Source organism: Delphinapterus leucas, chromosome 2, assembly GCF_059928025.1.
Source record: "Delphinapterus leucas isolate spDelLeu-1000000601 "Yukka" chromosome 2, BTC_Dleu_Yukka2, whole genome shotgun sequence".
NCBI lineage: Eukaryota > Metazoa > Chordata > Mammalia > Artiodactyla > Monodontidae > Delphinapterus > Delphinapterus leucas.
In genome coordinates this window covers 71,498,072-71,521,387 of record NC_143130.1, presented here as the reverse complement: position 1 = coordinate 71,521,387, position 23,316 = coordinate 71,498,072, and the positions used below count along the sequence as shown (strand labels likewise).

The window sequence follows — 23,316 nt, the reverse complement described above, 5'->3', positions numbered from 1 at the left end:
AACTACAAAATGATGAAAGAAATCAAAGAGAACCTAAACAAATGGAGAGATATACTATTTTCATGGATTGGAGGACTCAAGATTGGTAAGGTGTCAAATTTTCCCAAACTGATCTATAGATTAAATACAATTCCAATTAAAGTTCCATCAGGATGTTTTCAGTAGAAATTAAAAAGTTGATTCTAAAATTTATATAGAAAAGCAAAGAACTAGAAAAGCCAAAACAATTTGGAAAAGAACAAAGTTGGAAGATTTATACTACCTGTTTTCAAAACTTACTATAAAGCTACAGTAGGAAACAAAAGAGAGGGTAAAAAACTGATGTTTATTAGCTTTTCTTTCCTGTGAGAGCATATGAAATAACTTTGGAAAACTAAGACACAGGAGAACTTGCCGAGGGATTGGACAGGTGGCCTTGGCAGGTGGGGAAGATAGCTTGTGAAACATGTATGGATTATACACAGATCTGAGCTCTGAATGACATGAGGTCACCAATACTGGCCTCCTTTCCTGAGAGCAGGGGCTGCTGCTTCTCCCTGTTCGTGGGTCCTGTAAGACCCAGCTAAGTGCTCAGCCCATAGTGGACACTCATGGTTATAGATAAAGGGGATATATTTACATATGTACTTTGTGTGCTGATCACATTTTGGGGGACCGTTTCTCTGCTGCTTTTCCTTCAGCCCAGATAGTAGAGAGCTCACCCAGTAGAATGGACCATTGAGTATGTGTAGTTTCTCTGTAACTGGCCAGGACAAGAGGCTGCTGACTTCAGGGAGGAGGAATGCAGGCTGTCTGAAAAGCAAGTGATGACGGACGGAAGGGAAAAGGCTGCATTCTTTCCTAGCAGAGAGCTGCCAGGAGTGAGCACACACGTGTGTGTGTGTGTGTGTGTGTGTTGTAGTAGTAGTAGTAGTAGTAGTAGTAGTAGTAGCAGCAGCAGGAATCCAGTAGAATGACATTTCAGTGGCTGAGCTCCAAGTCAACTCTCAAGAAATTTTTAAATTCAGAGACACTTGGTCTTGCTTCCTGCTGTATTCCCACTCTCTGGCTGGCTGGCTCTCAGGTATTGAGACAGGGTGGGCAGTGCTGTCAGGACTCCTGTTTAGAGTGTCCCTGACAGGTACCCTGCCCTTTGCCCAGAGGCCTCCTGAGGTTCCTCCTAGTTTGTGGTTCTGTCATTCTCAGTGCCCAGTCTCCATCTCGAAGTTGACTGTTCGTCATGTCCCAGCAGTGGGAAGTGTTAGAGGGGGGTAGAAGTTGTGCCCTTCCCTGTTAAGGGCAGATGGAAGCCATGCCTATCACAAGTGCTCACACCTGTGAAGCCAGATCTCAGTCCCGTGGTCCCACGTGGCTACAAGGCAGGCTGGGAAAAGTGCCCAGACAAAATGCAAAGGTTGGGAATGGATATTGGAAGAACAGTTAACGGTTTTGTCCACAAAGCACGAGATATGGAGAGTGGATTGGAAGGCCTGAGCGTGGAGGCAGGAGCAGCAGGTAAGAGGCCATTGTAATAAACCAAGTGGGAGATCATAGTGGCTTGGACTAGGAGGTGGCAGCTGGGATGAGACAAGTGGGAGGATTCAAGAAGTACCAAGGTAGTACCAATTTAGTAATACCAAATCTTGTTGGAGGTAGAACCAACAGGATTTGTTATCAGTTCAATCTTGAGGGTGAAAGGGAAGGAGAAATCAGGGACAACATCTATGTATCTGGCCTGAAAACTGGGCACATTTATTCAGCAAACGTTTATTGAGTTGGTCCCACATGGCAGGTACCATGCCTGCAGACGGATGGCACCATCTCTGTCCTCAAAGGGACATTGGAGGGGAAAGAGTAACCCCCAGGAAACACGGAGAGAGCTGTTAGATGCTTGGAAATGAGGTAGGACCAACAGTGGGCGGACAGGGTTTTAAGGGAAGCGTAGTTCACCTTCGTCCATGGGGCATTTGGCACGGCTGAGGTCTCCTGGAAGAGGAGGCAGGCCTTCCAGGTGAGTGAGCGGGAGGACCCAAGATGCAGAGGTGGCCTTTCTCGAGGTGGCAGTGATGGTCATGGTGTAGCAGAACAAGCCCTGGCATTGGAGCCAGATGGACCTGAATTCAAATCCTGGCTCTCTGCTCACGTGTTACAGGTGGAATTGTAACCTGGATCAATCTCTATCATAGACTGTTTGGCATTATCTTTCAAAACTACAAACACAGCAATTCTACTTGTAGGAACTTATCCTACAGATATACTTACATATGTGTGAAGCAACAAATATATCAATACAAGGCTATTCATTACAGTATTATTTTTTAATATTTATTTAGCTGTGCTTGCTCTTAGTTGTGGCACATGGGGTCTTTAGTTGTGGCATGCAAACTCTTAGTTGTGGCATGTGGGATCTAGTTCCCTGACCAGGGATGGAACCCGGGCCCCCTGCACTGGGAGCGCGGAGCCCTAGCCACTGGACCACCAGGGAAGTTCCATGCAGCATTATTTTTTTAACGGCAAAAGACTGGAAACAGCTCAAATGTCCATTAATATAGGCTTGGGTAAATAAATCATGATATATTTATGCAATGGAATACCATGTGAAAAAGAATGACATTACTCTCTATGTATTCATATGGAAAGATCTCTAAACTATATTGTAAGTGATAAAAGCAAGACACAGATCAGTGTATACAGTTTACTACCATTTGGGTAAAGAACAAAAACAGGGAGGGAAGGATGGCTAACTATATCTATCTAAATATGTGTATGTGTATTTTTTCATATTTGCTTGAATATGCACAGAATATCTTTGGAAGGACAAACAAGGCCAGTTGCTTCCAGGACAGAGAACTAGGTGGCTGGGAGTCAGGGTTGGGAGTCTGACTTTTTACTGCACTCTTTTATACATTTGGAATTTCAAATTACGTGAAATGTGTTATATATACCTCCCATTCCTGCCATTTTGTAGCTGTGTGACTTTAGGCAAGTTACCTGGCTTCTCTGAGCCTTAGTTTCCTCTTCCGTGAAATGGCAATAACACCGTTGGCCTCATAAGGATCATCAGGGTTGCCTGGCACAAGGGCAATGCCACACACATCGCCCCCATCTCTTCTTTCACTGTCTGGCTGCTAAGTCTTGCCTGGTTCACCTGCTTACATTTGTGAGCTGCCACCCCAGACTCACTGGTGTTTGGAAGTTATGGTGAGGGGCACTTGCCAACTGTCCCCACAACTCCCTAACATCACCGGTCAAGATGGGGGGCTCAAGAGGAAGAGCAGGTTTGGGAGCACAGAGCGTGAGGCCAGTTCTGGTCAGGCCAAATATTGGCATATCTGCAGGCGCTCAACGTCTGGGCTGGTGATGGAGATCTGAGGGTCTCCAGACTCTTCCACTTACAAGGCATAATAACTGTAGTAAGGATAATTGCTAACATTTGTCAAGCATGTACATACATTATCTCACCTTCAGCCACCCTTCAAGGTTGATCCTATTATTATCTCCAAAGCTACCCAGTTAAGAAACGGTGGGCTGGATTCCCACCCAGGTCTGTCTGACCAGAACTTGGGACCCAGATTTAGAGTAGCTCCTCAAAATCAGTAACTTTTGGGTTGGCAAATGTTTCTATAAATAATATTTTAGGGTTTGTGGGCCACATAGCATCTGTCCTAACTTCTTAACTCTGTGCTAAAAGTAGACACAGACAATCCATAAATGAATGAGCATGGCTGTGTCTCAATAAAACTTTATTTAGGGAAACTGAAATTTGAATTTGATAGAATTCTCATGTGTCATAAACTTATTCATCTTTTGATTTTATTCCCCCAACCATTTAAAAACGTAAAATTATTCTTAGCTCATGGGCTGTACAAACAGGCCGTGTGAGGCTTGAGCTGTAGTTTACTGACACTCCCCCCACCCCACCTCTCTAAATCCTCTGATAACAAAAAAGAAACCCCCTTGGCACCAATGCCTTCTTTGGTCTGAGTCTTGCCTCGTGGGGGCCATGATGCTAAGAACCGCCCCTCTCTGTCTGGATGCTTGTCACTAGAATAGAGGAGGGAGAGATAGGACCTGGGTCCTGTTCCCTGATAAGTCCAGGCCCTTTGAAGACCCAGCTCCTTCTTAAATGAGAAACAGGCCTTCTCAAGGGCCTGACCCTACCAAGTCCAGCATCTGTCTTGGGGCAGGAAGCAGGGGCAAATGTTGGCCCCCAAGGCTGCCCCTCTTCTGCCCTGTTCTCCACCAGTTCCAAGACTGCCTCTGGGCCAGTGCAGACAGGGCCAGCTCAGGTGGTGTCAGGGGCTCTGGCTCAGGGAGGGGTGGGGGGGAGACTGGGCTGCTGGGGGAGGCCAGCAGTGTCACCTGGGGCCTCCCTTCCTCTGGGAGGAAGAAGGCTGGGAGATTTTCTCCAGAATGTGTGTGTGTGTGTGTGTGTCTGAAATGAGCAGGACTCCTTCCCCCGAAGTAACTTCCTTCAAAGACAGCTACTCTTCTCACTGTTCTCTGTTTCTGGCTGGTCTCCTCTTCCTAACCCTTTTTCCTTCCCCTCCTCTCCTGGCCTTCTCTCTGGTCCCCTCCCAAACAAGGCCTGACTCTGCTGCTCCTGAGTCTTTGCTCAGACAGCTGCCTCCACCTGGATGTCCTGTCCCCCTTTTCCCACCTGAACAACACTCTCCTTTCAGATACCACCTCCTCCTCTCCTTCGTGGGGCCAGGGTTGGCTCTGGGAGTGCATCTTCCTAGGTGGCACGTGTATGGAGCTGACTTTATAAGAACCGCTTCCCAGATTCAGTGCTGCCCAAAGGCCAACTCCAGACCCCTCGGCCTGGCGTTCAAGACCTTTCATGATCTGTCTCAGGCTTTGTTCTCACCCAAGCTGCCCTTGCTGCTCTCAGAGAGCTTATAACCTAGTAGGGGAGGGAATGCTTGAACCCAATGCTGTCCAATAGAAATATAATTTAAGCTACAAGTATCATTTTAATTGCTTTATAGCCACATTATAAAAGTAAAATGAAATAGGTAGAGTTAATTTAAAAAATATATTTTCTTTAACCCATTATATCCAAAATGTTATAATTTCAATATATAATCAATATAAAAATGATTAATCAGATATCTTATATACTTTTTTATCTACCACATGTTTCGGATCTCATGGGCATTTTACACAAACAGCACATCTCAGTTCAGACTGACCACATTTCACACTCTCCAAAGCCACACATGGCAGGTGGTCCCCATGTTAGATAGCTCAGGCCTAACCTAACCCTCACCCCTAATACTTAACCCAAAAAACTGCATGAGTAGGGACTTCCCTGGTGGCGCAGTGGTTAACAATCCGCCTGCCAATGCAGGGGACGTGGGTTCAAGCCCTGGTCCAGGAAGATCCCACATGCCACGGAGCAACCAAGCCCGTGCGCCACAGCTACTGAGCCTGCGCTCTAGAGCCCGCGAACTACAACTACTTAGCCCGCGTACCACAACTACTGAAGCCCGTGTGCCTAGAGCCTGTGCTCCACCAAGAGAAGCAACCACAATGAGAAGCCCGCGCACCACAACGAAGAATAGCTCCCGTTTGCCACAACTAGAGAAAGCCCACGCACAGCAAGGAAGACCCAACTCAGCCATAAAGAAATAAAGAGGACTTCCCTGGTGGCGCAGTGTTTGAGAGTCCGCCTGCCGATGCTAGGGGACACGGGTTCGTGTCCCAGTCTGGGAAGATCCCACATGCAGCGGAGCGGCTGGGCCTGTGAGCCATGGCCGCTGAGCCTGCGCATCTGGAGCCTGTGCTCTGCAACGGGAGAGGCCACAGCAGTGAGAGGCCCGCATACCGCAAAAAAAAAAAAAAAGCTGCAAGGTGGGTCCCCAGAAGAGACCAGGTGGCTTCACGGGGGGAGGGGCTGCTGTGGGCTATTCATGACCCAGGAGGACAGGGCCGTGCGCTCGTGGCAGGACGCAGCTTTGAACCAAGCTCTGCATCCCTGTGGAGTGCCAGCTGAGGGCAGCGACTTCCTGTGATGGGCAGCAGGGAATGTTTCTAGAAGAGTGCCTGAGCTGGGTCTCTTTCCTGCTCCTGTCAGCACCTCTGTCCATCCTTTTCTCTCTCATGTACCCTCCCTGTCCTAGCCCCAGAGCGAAGGTGAGTGCCCCAGTGAAAAAGCCTATTTCTCCCTGGATACCCAGGCTCTGGTCAGCTCTGGAGGAGCATCCTGCAAGAAGTGCTGGCAGATGCTAGATTCCCTCCACCTGGAGGCCTGGCTGCACCTGAGGGCGGCCCTACCCCCATCCGTGCCTTGTGACTGGGCAGGCGGCCCAACCCACCTCTTTGTGGCTTCAAACACTCAGGGTCACTCAAAATGTGTGTGAGTGTGTGAAGGGGGACTTCCAGACTAAGGGTGGCACTGGGGGCTGTCTGGGGTGCAGGGCTGACGGCTGGGGTCTCCAGGACGGGTCTGGTATAAAGGGTCATTCATTCCTGACAGGTGTGTGCGGGGCATGGGGCCTGGCCAGGGCCAGCCAGAGCTTTCAGCAGGATTTAATCAGGGCTGAGTGGGCCCTCCTGAAAGCTGGAGTTGTGTTCTATCAGAGGTTGCTGTTTCATGAGCCCCGTGTGGGTACGGATAGCCAGCCTGACCGTAGAGCCAGAGGTCACCTGGGTGGCCAGCTGGTGCAGCCTGCTCAGGTACCGAGGGCCCTGGTGGAAGGAGGAAATGGCTCCGAGTTAAGGTCAGTGTATGGGAGTGAGCACATTTGTACCTCAGAAGCTTCATGAGCCTGGCGCCAGCTCCTGGCGGGTCGGTGGCAGAGTCGCTGTTCCAACCCCAAGACAGTGATGCCGATGTGCCTTCTGGGCTTCTCTATCCTTCCTTCAGAGCTTTGTTTGATGGCATTTGGGGACCGGAAGGGAGGATTTCGGGGAGTGAGTCGGGCAATGTGTCTGGAGTAAGTCTCAGGCTAGTGGTTCAGTTGGGCAAGAGATAGAAATGTGTTTTTCTGTGATTCCACTTGCTCTCTGTTGGGAGCCCTCCTTGCGGAGGGGAAGCAGGAGAGGGGAGTGGTACAAATCTGATCTCAGGTGGTTTGAGTTCTTCCCTCTTTCCTCACGGAGTGGGGGGGGGGGTCTCACTTCCATCAAGCAACAATCTCCTGACTTCAGTGCCTCTGTCGGGGGCCTGAGAATCATTTTGCTGATTCTGAGGCCTTGCTGGGGCCCAGAAACTTCTGTGAGGTGCTCACGGCTCTGTCTAGATGTGCTCCCCCAGAAATTCCCCTGTTGCGGGGGGCTCCCCTTGCTGCCTGCATGCTTAGCAGCTTTCCCGGGACATCTTGGATTTCATCATTGGTTTCCATTGTCTTTCTTCCCTGCGGCCCAGGGGCTGGGGGCTGGGTGGGCAGCAAGGGATGCTGTCCTCTGGAATCCTGGGGACTGACCACCAGTGTAGGCCGCTCTGCTAACAGGGTAAGGCAGCAGTGATCTGAGGGTCCTCGAGGGTCAATGTGGCCTTCCATTCTCTTTCTTGGGGAGCAGGTCACATACTGCTCTGATATCATTAGTCAACTGTGTGTCCCCAGGGCCATGGGGGTTGGTGGCCCAGCTCTGCTTGGGAAGACCTGATCAAGCCCAGGGAGGTGGGGCTGGCTGGCTTCCCTTGTTTGCCCAGACTGGAGAGGGGTGTTTCCTGGGATGAAGGCCTCTCGATTCTAAAGCTCGGCCAGTCCTGGGTAAAGCAGGATGAACTGTTACCCTATCTTTTTCCCTCCCTCTTTCCCTCCCTCCCTTCCCCTCCCTCAGCCTGGTATTACTGGTGGGTGAGGCGGGGGGACAGGATCAAATGCCCTCCATTTCTGTGCTCTATATTCGGGATGGGGTACCAGGCAGACCAGGCCTTGGAAGTTGATTTGTGGGGATTAAGACTCCTGGGTGAGGCCAGCTCCAGCCCTCCCCACCCCCAGTAAAAGAGTAAGGTTTGTTTTTGGCACTTCCTACCCCCAAGCTGGCAGCCTGCCAAGACTGGCCTTCACTGAAGGTGGTAGGTAGTCCTAGGGGCTTATGGATCAACAGGGCCAGGAGGCAGAGCCCCTGGGCCCATCCTGTCTCTGTGGCCTTAGGCAGGTCACTTCCCTTCCCTCTTGCCCCAATCACCTTGCCGTGAAATAGAGGGCTGGCTTTAGAGGGACTGTCGAGCTCCTTCCAATTCTCAAAACTGCTGTTTGCACCCACACTGGTGAGAACGCCTGCTGCTGCCCATATGAGCCCCGGAAAGTCTGGAGGGGACAAAGTCTTGAGCTCTTAGACTTTGGAAAGGACACTGCCTGTGGGTCTGGACAAAGGAAATATGTTGGTCCTGTACCAAGAGGGCAGCAGTTAGAGCCAGGGCCCCTGAGGACTTGGACTCAACCAATGAGACCCGCCCGCCTCACTGCCAGAGGAAAACTGAGGCCCAGAGAGGGAAAGTAGATTGTCCAAGGTAACACAGCAAGAAGTGAGCCAGCGGGCATTAGACGCCTGGTCTCCTGGCTCCTCGCCAGGGTGTCTCGCCCCTTCTCAGGGTCATTTATATGACTAAGTGCTCTTCATGGGGATTGTCTCCCCCTCCCCGCCACCTCTTACCCAGCACATCTCACTCTTTGGCGTTCTGATCCAGCAGCACTGAGCCCTTCAGATCTGGCAGGACCCCACAAACACGGAGGGGGAGTGTTCGGCTGTGGCTCACCTCTGAGCTGCTGGAGGCACTTGTGGGCCCTGGTGCTCCCATAGAGTGTGGGAGCTGGGGAGTGACTGGGGGACTTGAGTGTGTGTGTGTGTAGAGCCTGGGTTCCTGATGGGTGTGGGGCTTGAACCCAGGTCCTTTTGTTTAGTGAAGGCTTGGCACCAGCAGAGGTTCTCAGATGGTAACACCTAAGGCCTTCAATAATAATAATGACAGTAGTAATAGTAACAAAAGATTCCATTCGTTGGGCGCTGACTCTGTTCTGGACTCTGTTCTGAGTGCTTTACATGTATTTAACCCTAACAACAGTCCTATGGGGGAGGAAGTAGTATTATGACCATTTTATAGCCGAGAAAACCTGGCAGAGAGGGGTCAATACTATTACATGGTCACCCCCCTGAAGTCAGGGTAAACACTCCTATTGTCAGGAGACTGAAGTAGCTTGAAAGGTTTTGTCCTAAAATTTAGAGCAGAGTAACAGCCATTTTAGAACATTGTAACACCCATCTTTGACAATTTTAATTTAAAAACAGTATGTTAAATGACAGCTCTTCACTAAATTTTGGCATCAAATTAAATGCCAGTGAAGGGGGTGGCTCTATATTTTCTGGGACTTTTGGATGAGCTGCCCCCAGGGGGCACTCACGTGCCATCTGGGCAGCACGGCCTGGCCAGAGATGCCTCCCAGGATGGTCTGCAGGCCCCTCAACTAGAGATTCTCTGGAGGGGCAGGAGATACCCTGGGGGGGCACTGAACTTTCAACTCCATAGCGTGAATCCTCGCCTTTTAAAGGAGGCTCCTTGGGAGGGTCTACCACTGCCCAGCATGGTGAAGGATGGGCTTCAAGGAATTTGTGTGCAAAATGATGTGATGGGGACAAATAGGGCACAGTAAGCCCCCTATATATGAACGAGTTCTCTTCCGAGAGCACGTTTGTAAGTCCAATTTGTTCGTAAGTCCAACAAAGTTAGCCTAGGTACTCAACTAACACACTCGGCTATATAGTACTGTTCTGTAATAGGTTTATAATACTTTTCACACAAATAATACGTACATTAAAAAAAACACAAAAAATAAAGAAAACATTTTTAATCTGGCAGTACAGTACCTTGAAAAGTACAGTAGTACGGTACGACAGCTGGCATACAGGGACTTGCACACACGTTCGCACCTTTGAAAGTTTGCGACTTGAAGGTTCGTACGTAGGGGACTTACTATATTCTTAGAGGGTCCATGGTTTCCATTCAGTATCACAAAAAAGCCTGGTACCCCTTCATGGTTATGAACTCCGCTCTGGGTACCAGAGTCCCACGACAGGGGTGCTACCACCTGAATCAGGGCTGGTCCTTTTGGCATCCCCCAGACAGGGCAGGCAACGTGAATTTCTCTGAGCACCCTGAGAAAAAGTCAGGGGAGCCCCCTCTCTCCTCTCCAAATGTGGGAGCCTGCAGAAAGTGCACCCTGTTCCCGTTGCCCCACCCAGCCTGTCCCTGCCTGCATGGTGTCCAGGACCCTGGCCTGAGGGCAGGAGAAAGCCCAGTCCTGATGCTTACTTGCCTGGTGTCTTCACCTTCTGGGTCTCAGTTTCCTCACTTGTAAAATGGGTATATGAGTATCTGCTCAGTGGGGTGGTTCTGAGAATCAAAGGAGAGGATTCTCATGGGTGGGGGGCTGTTACCCCTGCAGAACTGGGCACTCAGGAGCCTTTTGGGCCATTCTAGACTGATGCTCCTTTTCCTCCAGGGGCAAGGCCCTCTGGCATGCAGAGCACAGACATGGGCAGAGCGTTTTTTGCTGACCAGGTCTTCCGGGCTGCAGCAGGACAGCATGTCTCTCCCCCCTCAAATATAACAGGTAGGTAGTGGGATTAAGGTAGAACGTCAGCTCCACGGGAGTAGGAGTTTTGTCTGTTTTGCACACTGCTGTGTCCTCAGGGCCTAGAACATTATCTGGCAAATCGCAAGTATTCAGTATTTGTTGAATGACAGACGGGGCCGTGGGGAGGGGGCAGCCAGGCATAATCCAGAAAAGTGTGGGGAGAGGCTGTGACATTGTCTCACTCAAAGGCCCAGCTTCAGCTCTGCCACCAACTTTCTGGGTGACCCTGGGCAAATCCCTTCTCCTCTCTGGACCTGTTTTCCCATCTATAAAATGAGGGGATTGGCCCAGGGGGTCTCCAGGTTCCATCCAGCTCTGATGCCCTGTGCATTGGTGGGAAGAATAACCCACTGTGTCTTGAAGACAGGATGTGTCTAGAGAGCAGAGAGGGACCAGGAGGGGCTGCTATGTCATGGGGGCGTGGCAGCAGGCACTCATCCTATGACAAAACCAGATCCAGGGCTCGGCAGCTGGGGACTGTGGGCAACTTTCTGCCGCTACCCACAGGAGCAAGTGTCCCTCCTCCTGTCCCCAGCCCTTCCTCCTGAGGGGCCTTTCACCTGCTCAGCAAAAGGAGGCGCTACAGGCACTCCTTTCTCAGTTTGCAAATTAAGGCCAAGACTTCCTGCTGCCCTGCTTGAATCTCCGGGGAGAAGAGGTCCTATCTCTAGCTGGGACCCTCCTCCACCCCTTGGGCCCTTCACAGCCCCTGGACCCTGGGAAGATAGAAGTTCCAGTGTGTTGCTCCCCCACCCCCAGAACTGCACGGTCTCCAGCAGCCACTGAATTCATAGGAAGCACAGCCCAATTGCATGAAAAATTACTTGTAACAAACGTAGTATGTGCTTTTGAGTGAATATTGCAGAATTATATGAGATTTTGTAAAAAATGAAATCCGTCCCCTTCCACCTCATTGTCTAATACTAGCAGTGTTTAAGTCCAGACATTCCTGTGCATATATGAGCTACACACGTGAGCGTTCGTGTAAGTTTTTATACAAATAACATCATAATCTACGTACTGTTGTGCAGCACGTAGACCCTTCCAAGTGGGAACACGTGAGGCTTTGTCATTGTTTGCATGACCACATTAATAGACATTTGGGTCCTTTCCAGTTTTCCATTATTGCAAACAATGCTGATATGACACTTTGTACCTAATCTTTGTGCACTTGTATGAATTTATCTGCAGGGTAACTTTCTAGAAGTGGAATTTACTGAGTCAAAGAATATACAAAGTGAAATTTTTGTACATTTACATGTTCACACACTGTGTGGGCAATTGCTTATTTCCCCACCTTATGGCCAGGCTGTCTTTTCAATCTTTATTTATCCAATAGGTGAGTGCTGTAACCCAGTGTTTAAAATTTGCGGTTTTTTTCAACCGCAAGTGAAGTTGAACACCTCCTCTTACATTTATGAGCCCTTTATACTTTTCCTGATATCCACTGCCCACTTTTAAGTTGTCTGTTTCTACTAATTGTAAAAGTGCTTTACATATGAAGGACATCATGAAATGAATCTTTGGCATGTCATAATTACTGGCAAATATTTTTTCTTAATTTATTTATGTTTTATCAGTTTAGGGTTCATTTCCAGCATCTATGTAGTAACAGTTATCAGTATCCCCTTCATGGAGTTCTGGTTTCTTGCCGAGCTGCATTTTTAATACTATAACCCCAGTGACTGAAAAGGTCTTCAATCCACATTCTGAAATTTAGGGGAGAAAGAGTTTTGCCATTTGCAGCTGAAAAGTGAGCAGTGCACAGGGCTTGTCCTTTGCTAGGTCTGAATCTGACATTTGGAGGGAGACGAGGGCAGCCGAGAGACAGCTTGCTGTGATGGAGACGAGTCCTAGACTTTAGTGCCCCTCCCTGCTGTCCTGTCCTCCCTCAGCCTCAGTTTTTCTCAATGCAAAATGAGGGGGTTGAACTGGTTGAACTCCAAGATCACTTGCTGTTGGGAATTCCCTGGCGGTGCAGTGGTTAGGACTCCACACTTTCACTGCCAAGAGCCCGGGTTCAATTCCTGGTTGGGGAACAAAGATCCCATGGTGCAGCCAAAAAAAAAAAAAAAGATCACTTCCTGTTTTAATAATTGATGGTCTGTTCATACATGATGTGCCCTCAGATAGGTTGCTGTCCGTTTTGGGAACTATTTCTGTCTTCCATAAAAGGTGGCAGTCGAACAGGGTAATGAGTCAGGTCTTTCCAGCACTAAGGACTCATGACTCCATGGGTGTTCACTTGTGGAGCTCCAACCTTCACTGTGCCTCAGAGGCACCTGCAGAGCAGTCAAGAACACGGATGCCCAGGCCCCACCCCCAGGACAATTAAATTAGAAACCCTGGAGGTGGGCTCTTGATAGCTTTTAAGAGCCCAGCTGACGAACGCTCCATATGCCTGGGGTCGACCTGACATTCTGAATTTCCACTGAGCTCTAGATGGTGCCGGTGCTGGGAGTTCAGGAGCACACTTGCAGTAGGAGGCTGGCAGCACCAGCGACCCCAGGGAGCTGCTTAGAAACGCAGAGTCTTACACTGATTCCCTCAGTCTGGCTTCCCCAAGTGCTTCTGTGCTGCTTAGGTGAACGTCCTTATTTTCAAAAGCAGAGTTTTGGAGATTATACTCTTGTATTTGCTTTTTGGTAATTCATCCAACCTATACACTTATGATCTCACCAAGGAGAAAGGGACAGGACCAGGTCATCCTAGACCCCAGAAAGGATCAGGAGCCCTGATGCAGCTGATCCGTTCATTCGGCCTCCCCTTTTGCACAAACCTGCAGCTGCTCCGTGCCCACTCCGGAATCATCAGGCATCCTCCCTTGTCTCACTTTTTGTTGTTCCACCTCACTCTGCATATTCTCTCCTTACCCAGGATCTTTCCTTTCGGCCATGATGTAGCCTTCCCCACCTCTCTCCTTTTGTGTGGGTGTACTTCATTCCACATTAAAATCATAAAACACCTGAAGTATTCACTAATACTCGGTTTGCCCTTATAAATGTCTTTAATATATCAAGAGCACAAATGAGGCCAGTGAACCCTTGCAGAGCCCCTTGAGATATGAACCAGCTAGCCATCTTCTTCATTACTTGATTTTTATTGGTCAAAGTTATATGCTGAATATTGGGGAGAGAGAGGAGTACAGGCGTGAAACAAAACACAGTTGCTACCATAATGAAATGAAAAGTAGAGTCACTATTGCAAGTGAAAGTCTAATCAAGTATTATTCAAGTTGCAATTACTTATACACTACACAAATCCCAAAATTTAATCTACTGGAAATCAACAGACCAAAATAAAAAGTGGGTTCTAAAATATCAAATATCCAAAATTTTCACAACATGCTCAGTTACCCTAAATTACTTACTGTCCACATTTTGACAGGTTCCAATCCAACTGGCTATGGATAGGTAAGATAGAAGTATAGGCAGCACACGTAGGGGCATTATTTGGGAGTCAAGAGGATGCCTTCGGGTGCTTTTGTTCTCTTTCTTTTTCTTTTTGAATTGAAGTATAGTTGTACAATATTATATAAGTTATGGGTGTATAATATAGTGATTCACGATTTTTAAAGGTTATACGCATTTAGAGTTATTATAAAATATTGGCTATATTGCCCATGCTGTACAATACATCCCTGAGAGGGCCCTGCTCAGCTACTAAAGAGTACCCTGGGCCTGTGGGTATTTAAAGTGGATCTTGGGTGAGCCTCAGTTTCCTCATCTGTACAATGGGGCTAGTGATGCCTCCTTCTCTGAGTTATTCAGTTTTAGGTCAAATGACATTCAAAAAGCAGCTGGCCTAACCCATAGTAGGTACTCAAGTCAATCCAGTCCAGCTCTCAGTGGGGGCTTACCATGAAACAGATAATGGCCGGATCTTGGTGCTGGAGTCATGCGTTGCCCTTAGTGCGGTCAGACAGACCTGGTTTGCCCCTCACTAGTTGTAGGACCTTAGATGAGTCATTTCATCTCCCTGCACCTCAGTTTGCTTGTTCAGTGCAGACTGTCGAACCACTCTGGCAGGGTTAAAGTGTGGAGGCCTGTGCCAGGCCCGGAGCCAGCCTGAGTTCAGGCTGTGGGTAGCCACCTCCCTCCCACCCTGGGGGAGCCCTGGCTTCAGAGAACAGTGTCCCCTTTGACTCTGCCAGCCACCGCAGTCACTATACCACAATCACTGAGCGCTGGAGAGCAAATAACCCCTGTCAGCCCAGCCTTCTTCTTGGCCGCTGCCACTCTGGCCAGCCAGGTTTGGGTTGGCGGGCAAGGTGAGTGGCTCGGCTTTGATGTGAGCTGCGCTGAAGCTGGGAGATGGGGGTGTGGGGATCCCAGCCTGCCTTGATGGCTCAGGGCCAGCTCCTAGCCTTTACCCCAGAGCTTGGCAGAGCCCTGCTGCCTGGGGCTGGTGGAGGGAGGTGACTGGACACCAGTGGGTCCTCACAGCATCCCTAAGACATGGGTATCCATTTTATAGATGGGGAAACTGAGGGAATTACTCCCCAGCTCTGGTGACCACTAGGGTGCATGGGTGGGTACCCCCATGTGTCCTGATTTGCTGTGGGTCTGAAGGTCCAACCCATTCCTGAGAGGGGCTTGGTCTCCAGAAGACCCCCGCGCCCGCTGTTTAAATGCGCATGTCAGACCCCACACAGGTTTACTGGGCATCTGATTCATGCCTGGCCCTGTGGCTGGCTAAGGGAGCAAGGAGAATGCATAAGACACAGCCCCTCAGAAGCACAGGTTCAAATCCCAGCTCTTCCACTGGCCAGCTCGAGGGACACCCCTCTGGGCCTCAGTTTCCCCATCTGTAAAACGGGGTGTAGGGAAAATTAAAGTATTCTGTGTGAAAAGCGATTTTTAAAACTGTACTGTTTATGCAAGTGAGGGATTATTAGCACTCCTGAGCTAAAACCCCAGTCTCTGACACTGAAATAAAGCACAGGAGAGAGAATGGATGGGGGTCTTTGGTGAGTCACACAAGAGGGCATGTACTCCTAGTCAGAAGGCTGGAAGGGGCAGAAGGCTGCTCATTTTTCAGAGGAGGAAAAAGGGGCCCAGAGGAGGGTTTTGCCCAAAGACTGGAGAAGTAGGATTGACCCCAGCTCTTGGTGGGAGTCCCCAGTCTGTACTGCTGTGCAACCCTGGGAAACTGCTGTAACCTCTCCGGGCCTCAGTTTCCCCCTGTGCCGTTCACACAGGGGAACTGCTGGGAGTGTTTTTCTTCTGAAGCGTGTATGCATCACTTGGCTCCTCTGACTCTGCTCTGGACAAGGTGGTCCTGGGTCCTTAGGAGGTGAGGAGGGCAGTGAGAATCCCATCCGACCATCCCAGGGTGGGAACCAAGGCAAGGAGAGAAGCCCAGGTTGCAGGCATACAGGTCCGAGGTGGGGAGGAAGAGGAGGCAGGAGGCTGTTGCCAGCCAGGAAGTGTCTGCTGGCTGGCATCAGGCATGCTTGAGCTAGCGTGCTTCCTGTAAGCAGTGCACACGAGCCTGGGGACCTCACCCCTCAGACATTCCGGGACAGCCCCCCCAGTCCTCAGAGGCTGTCCCATTGTCCCCTGGAACAGCAAACGGGCGGCAGTGCCAAACTCCCAGCATCCAATCAACATCCATTCATTCAACAATGTTTACCGAGCAGGCACCGTGCCAGACACCAGCACGCAGAGAGAGACTTCGGAGCTCAGGGCCAGTGGGTTCACATTTTCCAGCTGGGCCCCCTGTACCTGGAGCGGGAGGTCATCATTGATGAGGAAGACTCCCCAGAGTGCGTGAACCTTGGGGGCAGCGGGGAGGTGACCCCTGAACGTTGATTTGGCTCCACTCATGCCAAGCACCACATGGTGGGGGGGGGTATGCATCCCTTGTCTCCTTTAGGTTTCCCAGCAACGAATAGGTGTCATTATCCTCATTTATAGAGACATAGCCTCAGGTGAGCGACCTTGCTCCAGGTCACACAGTTCATGGGAGTTTGAGCCAGGATTCAGACCTGGGTCTTTCCTGGGCACCAAGCCCTCAGATACTGAAACTAGTACCTCTGAGCCCCTGGTCTCAGTTTGGATCCTCTTTTGGAAACCACCCGCTAGCCTAGTGGCTTTGGGCAAGTCACTTGGCCTCTCTGAGCCTTGGTTTTCTTATCTGTCAAATGGGGCTCGGGGGTCTAATTTGTAGGATGGCTGTGAAGTTTAATTGGGACGGTGGATGTGAAACAACCTGCTCACTGGCTGAGGCAAGAGGCTGCGGGAGACCTCGTTCAGGGGGTTTCGTCTCCCAGAATTCTCCGGCCACGGAGGACTTGGAGAAATCCCAAGCCCCTTCCTCTGCTCCCAGGCCTAATCACTCTGAGCCGTCAGCCGGAATTGACGGAGCCCATCCCAGTTTGCTAGGTGTAGTGCGCAGGGGCAGATGCGGAGGAATAAGAGGAGAAGAAGGTACGATGAAGAGCAGGATGCAGTGGCTGTCCCCTTCCTCTCCTCCCTCAGGGACCTGAGGGTTTCGGGGGTGAGGAAGGACTGTTCTGTGAAATAATGAGACCACTACAAGCCACCATAACGACCGTCTCTCTGCTCCCATTTCACTCTATGAACATATTTCATGTCTTAAGTCATTTCAGCCCAAAGACGGCTCTGTGACTGCACGAGCAGACGAGGAAACTGACTCTTGGACAGATTTACCCGAGCCCCTGAGTTAGTAGGCCAGTGGGATTTTAGCCTCTGCTGGTAACACTGACTCCTCTGCTGAGGCTTCCAGAGCCAGGCAGTGGAGGGGAAGTTTCTCAATAGAGAAAAGGAGAAGGCCTTGCTTTTTACAGCTGTGCAGAAGTCTTGCAAAAGCCTTGAGACAGGTGAGATAGAAGCCACTGGAATAAAAAACCCTTCAGGGGACTTCCCTGGTGTCTGGTGGGTAGGACTCCCCACTCCCAATGCAGAGGGCCTGGGTTCGATCCCTGGTTGGAGAGCTAGATCCTGCATGCATGTCACAACTAACAGATCCCACATGCTACAATGAAAGATCCCGCGTGCTGCAACAAAGACCCGGTGCAGCCAAAATAAATAAACAAATATTTAAAAAAAAATAAAACCTTCAGATGTTTGTCCCTCTCCTGTGCCTTTCATTATAAGAAAGGCCTCTGGCTGCAGTTCTCACAGCCACGCCTGGGCTGACAGCCTGGCTGTTCTGTGGAATTACACCAACCCCAGGCTGTCTAGATAGTGCTGGGGGTCTGACAAGGGTCCTGGCTGCCACCATTAGCTTGATGACCTTGAGCCCATCACAACCTCTCCAAGCCTCAATTTTTCCATCTGTTAAATGGGGATTTTAATGAATGTTGTGATAGGAAGATTGCACTGGGCACGGCCTGGAACTTCTGGCACAGCAAGCTTCTGAAGTTGACTTCCATCTTCCCTCCCACTTTCTTCTCCTGGGAGATGGCATCAGATAAAGGGGAGTTAGTACAACTCTGTGTGAAGAATCCTAGGCATTAGTTGCAGATGCCTGAGTTCAAAACCCATCTCTTGGGAATTCCCTGGTGGTCCAGTGATTAAGACTCCGCGCTTCCATTGCAGCAACTAAGCTCCCACAAACCATGCGGCTTGGCACAGCCAAAAAAAAGAAAACAAAAAATCAAAACCTGTCTCTCCTTTGTACCAGCACTGATCAAGTGTGTCGCTTCTCTGAGCTGCAGTTTTCTCATCTGTAAAATGGGGATATAATGTCAACCCTCCAGAGGGAACTCCCTTCGTTCACCTGGAGGTAGAGAGGGCAATGCTTAACCGAGGAGAATGCCTCAAAGTTGGCGACCTCTCAGAGGGGTGGGGAAGATGTTTCGGGATGAGGTTTGGAGGAGGGTTTCTAGCACCTCCTGAAATCAAATCACCTACATTATTAGTTACTCAGATAGAAAACCTGGTTCAGATATTCATAAAGGAAAACCAAGTTGCTCCAAGAAGGAACATGGCTCCCAGGTCACAGAATGCCAATGCAGATGGGGACAGAGGCCCTGAAAGGGGAGTGGGCTGAACCCCGGGCTCCTTGTAGTTTTCCTGCCCTAGTTTAATCCAGGTCAATGCAACAGAAACTTTGAGCTTCTACTATGTGCAGGAACCAAGCTAGGCACTTTGTAAGATCAGGTGGATCATGAATCAGACATTAACTCTGTCTGCCTGTAAGAATCTTATAGTTGAGTCAAAAGAATTAATGATGATATGAATAAGCTATCTTCATGCACCCCTGTCTCACAGGCACCTTGCACAGAACCTGGTACATAGTAGGTGCTGCGTACATGTTAATTGAATGTAACAAAACTACAAACTACAATGGGGGGCAGACTCTGAGGAGGGGTCATTTATATTGGGCTTTGACGGCTGCCTAAGAGTCTTCTGCTCCTCCGTTTGTCCATTGATCCTCCATCAAGGCTGATGAAGACCGCAGCAGAGCAAAACCCCAGCTTCTCCTCGCTCCTGACCACCAGCCCTCATCTGAACTCTGAGGAGTCTCCAGATGTGAGGAGGAAGTGGCCAGGCTGCGGAAGGCAGGCTTGTTTCCAGCGCGGGGCCGGGCCGCCAGGTCCAGGTCCTGTTTACACAGCAAGGCGGACAGGCCGACAAGATTTGGCGGCCAATGCACCTCTGCCTCTGAGAACAGAAGGGGCTGGCAGAGCCTGGCCAGGCGCGGGGTGGCCTGTGCCAGAGGGGAAAGTCAAATGTAAAGAGCATTTCCTCCCGGCCAGCCGGCCCCAGACTTTTGTCTCCAGTCTGCAGGCAGTTCCTCCAGTGATTCATAATCAGCGGGAACTTATAAATAAACCCCACCTCGGCCTCGCACCACAGCCTGGCTGGGACCTGGGCGGGAGCGAGGTGGGGGGTTGGGAAACAGGGAAGCTGAGGAGAGGCCCTGAGGAGGCTTGGGGGACCGGGGTGATGCTGGCTGCTGGGCAGGGGCACTTCTGGCTTCCTATTGAGGGACTGCACGTCTGTTGCCAGCAGTCACATCCCACTGAGGACTCAAGCATGGGGCCACCGGTCAGAAGCAAAGAATGCTGAGAGGCCGGGATTTTCATCTGTTCCCCAGGAGTGTGGTAGATGAGACTAGGTAGAATTTTGAAATAGCTGGCCTTTAAAACATTTTTTGGGATATAATTTCAAATTCATGGAAAAGTTGCAAAAAAATAGGACAGAGGGGACTTCCCTGGTGGGGCAGTGGTTAAGAATCCGCCTGTCAATGCAGGGGACGTGGGTTCGAGCCCTGGTTCGGGAAGATCCCACATGCCACAGAGCAACTATGTCCATGCACCACAACTACTGAGCCTGTGCTCTAGAGCCCGCAAGCCACAACTACTGAGCCCATGAGCCACAACTACTGAGCTTGTGTGCCATAACTACTGAAGCCCGTGTGCCTAGAGCCCGTGCTCTGCAACAAGAGAAGCCACTGCAGTGAGAAGCCTGCACACCAAAACGAAGAGCAGCCCCCACTCGCTACAGCTAGAGAAAGTCCGTGCACAGCAACGAAGACCCAGTGCAGCCAAAAATAAATTAATAAATTAATAAATTAATAATAAAAAACATAGAACAGAGAACTCCTGTATAACCTGTAGCCAGATTCATCAATTGTTTACATTCTGTCCCATTTTGCTTCATCATTCTCTGTCTCCCATATTTCCTTTTTTCGGAACCATCTAAAAGTAGGCTTCCAATTGTGGAAAACAGTATGGAGGTTTCTCAAAAAACTAAAAATAGCACTACCATATGACCCAGCAATTTCACTCCTGGGTATATATTCGAAAAAACCAAAACCACTAATTCGAAAAGATACATGCACCCCAATGTTCATAGCAACATTACTTACAATAGCCAAGATATGGAAGCAACCTAAGTTGTCCATCAACAGATGAATGGATAAAGGAGAGGTGGTATATATATAAACACAGTGGAGTACTACTCAGCCATAAAAAAGAATGAAATTTTGCTATTTGCAGCAACATGAATGGACTTGGAGGGCATTATGCTAAATGAAATAAGTCAGACAGAGAAAGACAAATACTATATGATATCACTTATATGTGGAATCTAAAAAATATAACAAATAAGTGAATATAACAAAAAAGAAGCAGACTCACAAATATAGAGACAAACTAATGGTTACCAGTGGCGGAGGGGGACAATATAGGGGTGGGGGAGGGTACAAGCTATTGGGTATAAGATAGGCTCAAGGATGTATTGTACAACATGGCAAATATAGCCAGTATTTTGTAATAACTGTAAATGGAGCGTAACCTTTAAAAACTGTATAAAAATAGTAAAAGTAGGCTTCTAGCATCACACCTCTGTGCCCCTTTTGCCTTCAGTGTGCATTTCCTGAAATAGCCGGTGTTTGGATTCCTGACCAACCACTTACTAAATGTATTCCAGGGCAAGTTGTTCAGGTCCTGCATCCTCCTCTGTGAAGCGGGGCTACGAGGACCCCTTACCACGGAGAGGATCAGGAGAAGTAACAATGGAAACATCTGCCAGAACAGTAATGATAAGCACAGCTCATTATTATATGCAAAGCAGCTGACATACATTATGTCATTTGACCAGCATAGAAGAAACAGGCTCAGAGATGGTGTGTAATTTGTCCAAAGTCCCACAGCAAGTTAGGCTTTGATGTACACAGTAAGCACTGAAATAATCCTGGAGCCTGCCCTCATCCTTATTTGCTGTATGATTGTAATCAAGGGCTGGCTTCCTAGGCCTTGGTCTCCCCTTGTGCTGTGGGCACAGGGATCTCAGGGCAGGGGATGTCGGCAGGGGTGGGGTGGGGGTGAGGCAGGGGAGAATGCAAGATGCTTCTGCAAGCGGCCCAGCTCCCCAGGTCCCTGGAAGAAACACTTCTCTTGTCAGGGCCAGAGTGGAAGCTGCTCCAGCAGACAAACCAGCTTCCCTGAATTCTTCAGGTCGCCTTATGATCCAGGCTCAAACCTCTCTTGCAGATTGTCTCTGGAAACTGGGAAATTGGACCAGAAGGCCCTGAGCCTCCCAGCCTCTGAAGCTTCTGCAGTGATGAGGCCTGGCCACCAGATGGCCGCACACAGACCACTGCGCTCTCAGGGAAGAGGAGGTGTGTCTCCATCAAGGGGCCGTTTTAGCGTGGCTGCTCCCGAGAGAGAGCATCCACACCACCATCCCTTTAGTTTCGGGTCGCAGGGAAACAGCCCAGGAAGGGCAGCAACTCACCACGGTCGCTCAACCTGCACTTTGTGCTTCCAGGGGTTCTTACCCTGGTTGAGCAAGGCCCTGGGACTGTGACAGTTGCTGGATTTCTCTAGACCCCAGTTTCCACATTTGCAGAAAGGTGCAAGTCCCTTCTGCCTAGCTTTCTTCACGGGATCTGTATGGCAGGTCAAACACGGAGCCTCCGTTTCCACATCTGTGAAACTGGTATAACAGTAGAGGCTGTTTTGTGCTGTCATGAGGATGAAGAGCTGCCCACATCTGAAGTGATTTGAGGGTTAAGCCTGCAGGCCAAAGTCCAGCCACCTACATGTGTGCTCTGGGTCTGCCTACAGCTCCCAGAACGGCCTTGTTTATAAAGTGCAGTGAGTGCAGGACTTCAGAGTGGGAGGAGACCTCACGGCTCATTTCGCCGGTACCTTCCATTCCTCAGACAGAGGAAAGTCCAGAGAGGGCCAGTGACTTGCCTAAGGTCTCATAGCCCCACCTGACCACACTGGAACCCAGATCCACTAACCCTGGGGACAGCCGTCATTAACTCTTCTCTCCCCCCTGCCCAGAGACCCACGTTGGGAAGGGCTGGTACAGCTGGGGCAGGAATGGGCACAGAGGGGGCCACCATGAGCTGGAGGCCACGCTGCAAAAGAGTCCAGCTTAGAGCCCAAGGAACCTCCCTTCTCCTGAGGGACAGCCAGTGCCCCTGCCCCCAGGGGAAAGCCCTCAGGGTTCACCTGCCCAGACCCTGGGGGGGATATTTTTAAAAGTTTAAACACTCTCCAGGGAGCATTCTGCATTTCTATTCCTACAGTGTATCTGTGCTTTTATTTATGAAACAAGGCTTCTGTTCTCTGTTAATTAGTGGGCTCCTATAAACTCTCTCCCCCAGCTCAGGATGTGGAGGGCAGGGGGGAAAAAAACAATAAAAATATAAAAATATGGAACTCCAGATGCACTGGGCAGGACCAGCCTTCCTGCCTGCGGAGAGGGAGAGACGTATTACCCCAAATTAGTAACCGTCCAGAATCCTAGGCTGATAACATGCATATTTTGGGAAGAACATGCTACTAACTTGACCTCATTCATATTCAACTGTAAGAGACTGATGGAGTGGCTTTTTCTTCAGCAAGTTTGAATGAGGGAGGAGAGATGGGTCATGAGAGCCTGGGAGTGGGATGAGGAGGAACGGGGCAGAAGGTCAGGGGCATGCGCAGAGAGGCTTCGGGCCCCGGAGACTGACAGTATTGCCCAGGCACCAGAGGGAAATGGAACACTGACTTTCAGGAGAGGCCCACCTGGGTGGGGGTGGGGCACAGATAATTCAGTTTCCATGAGGCGGTGCTTTCTCCTGGGGGAGAAAGAGGGGATACCGGTAACCTGCAGTTTCCCCTGGAGGAGGGGCTGGCCTGCAGGTCCAGCCTCATGTCCAGCTCTCTGCAGAGTCCCTCAACTGCCCTGAGAAGCAGGAGCTGTCATCTCCATTGTAATCCAGTAGACTGAGGGCCAGAAAAAGAGAGGGGCTTGCCCAAGCGCTGAGTTAG

General features: G+C 49.9%; 1 pseudogene across 1 annotated transcript in view; it reads left to right on the top strand.

The window, feature by feature from the left end:
• The window catches only part of LOC149750172 (uncharacterized), a 55,668-nt pseudogene extending 32,751 nt beyond the window's left edge, over window positions 1-22,917 (top strand). The window contains exons 5-9 of the transcript XR_016391825.1: window positions 6,162-6,340; window positions 7,374-7,437; window positions 10,434-10,519; window positions 20,975-21,041; window positions 21,536-22,917. The product of XR_016391825.1 is annotated as an uncharacterized LOC149750172 (transcript). The remainder of the gene's footprint in view (window positions 1-6,161; window positions 6,341-7,373; window positions 7,438-10,433; window positions 10,520-20,974; window positions 21,042-21,535) is intronic.
• The last annotated feature ends 399 nt before the right edge of the window (window positions 22,918-23,316 follow it).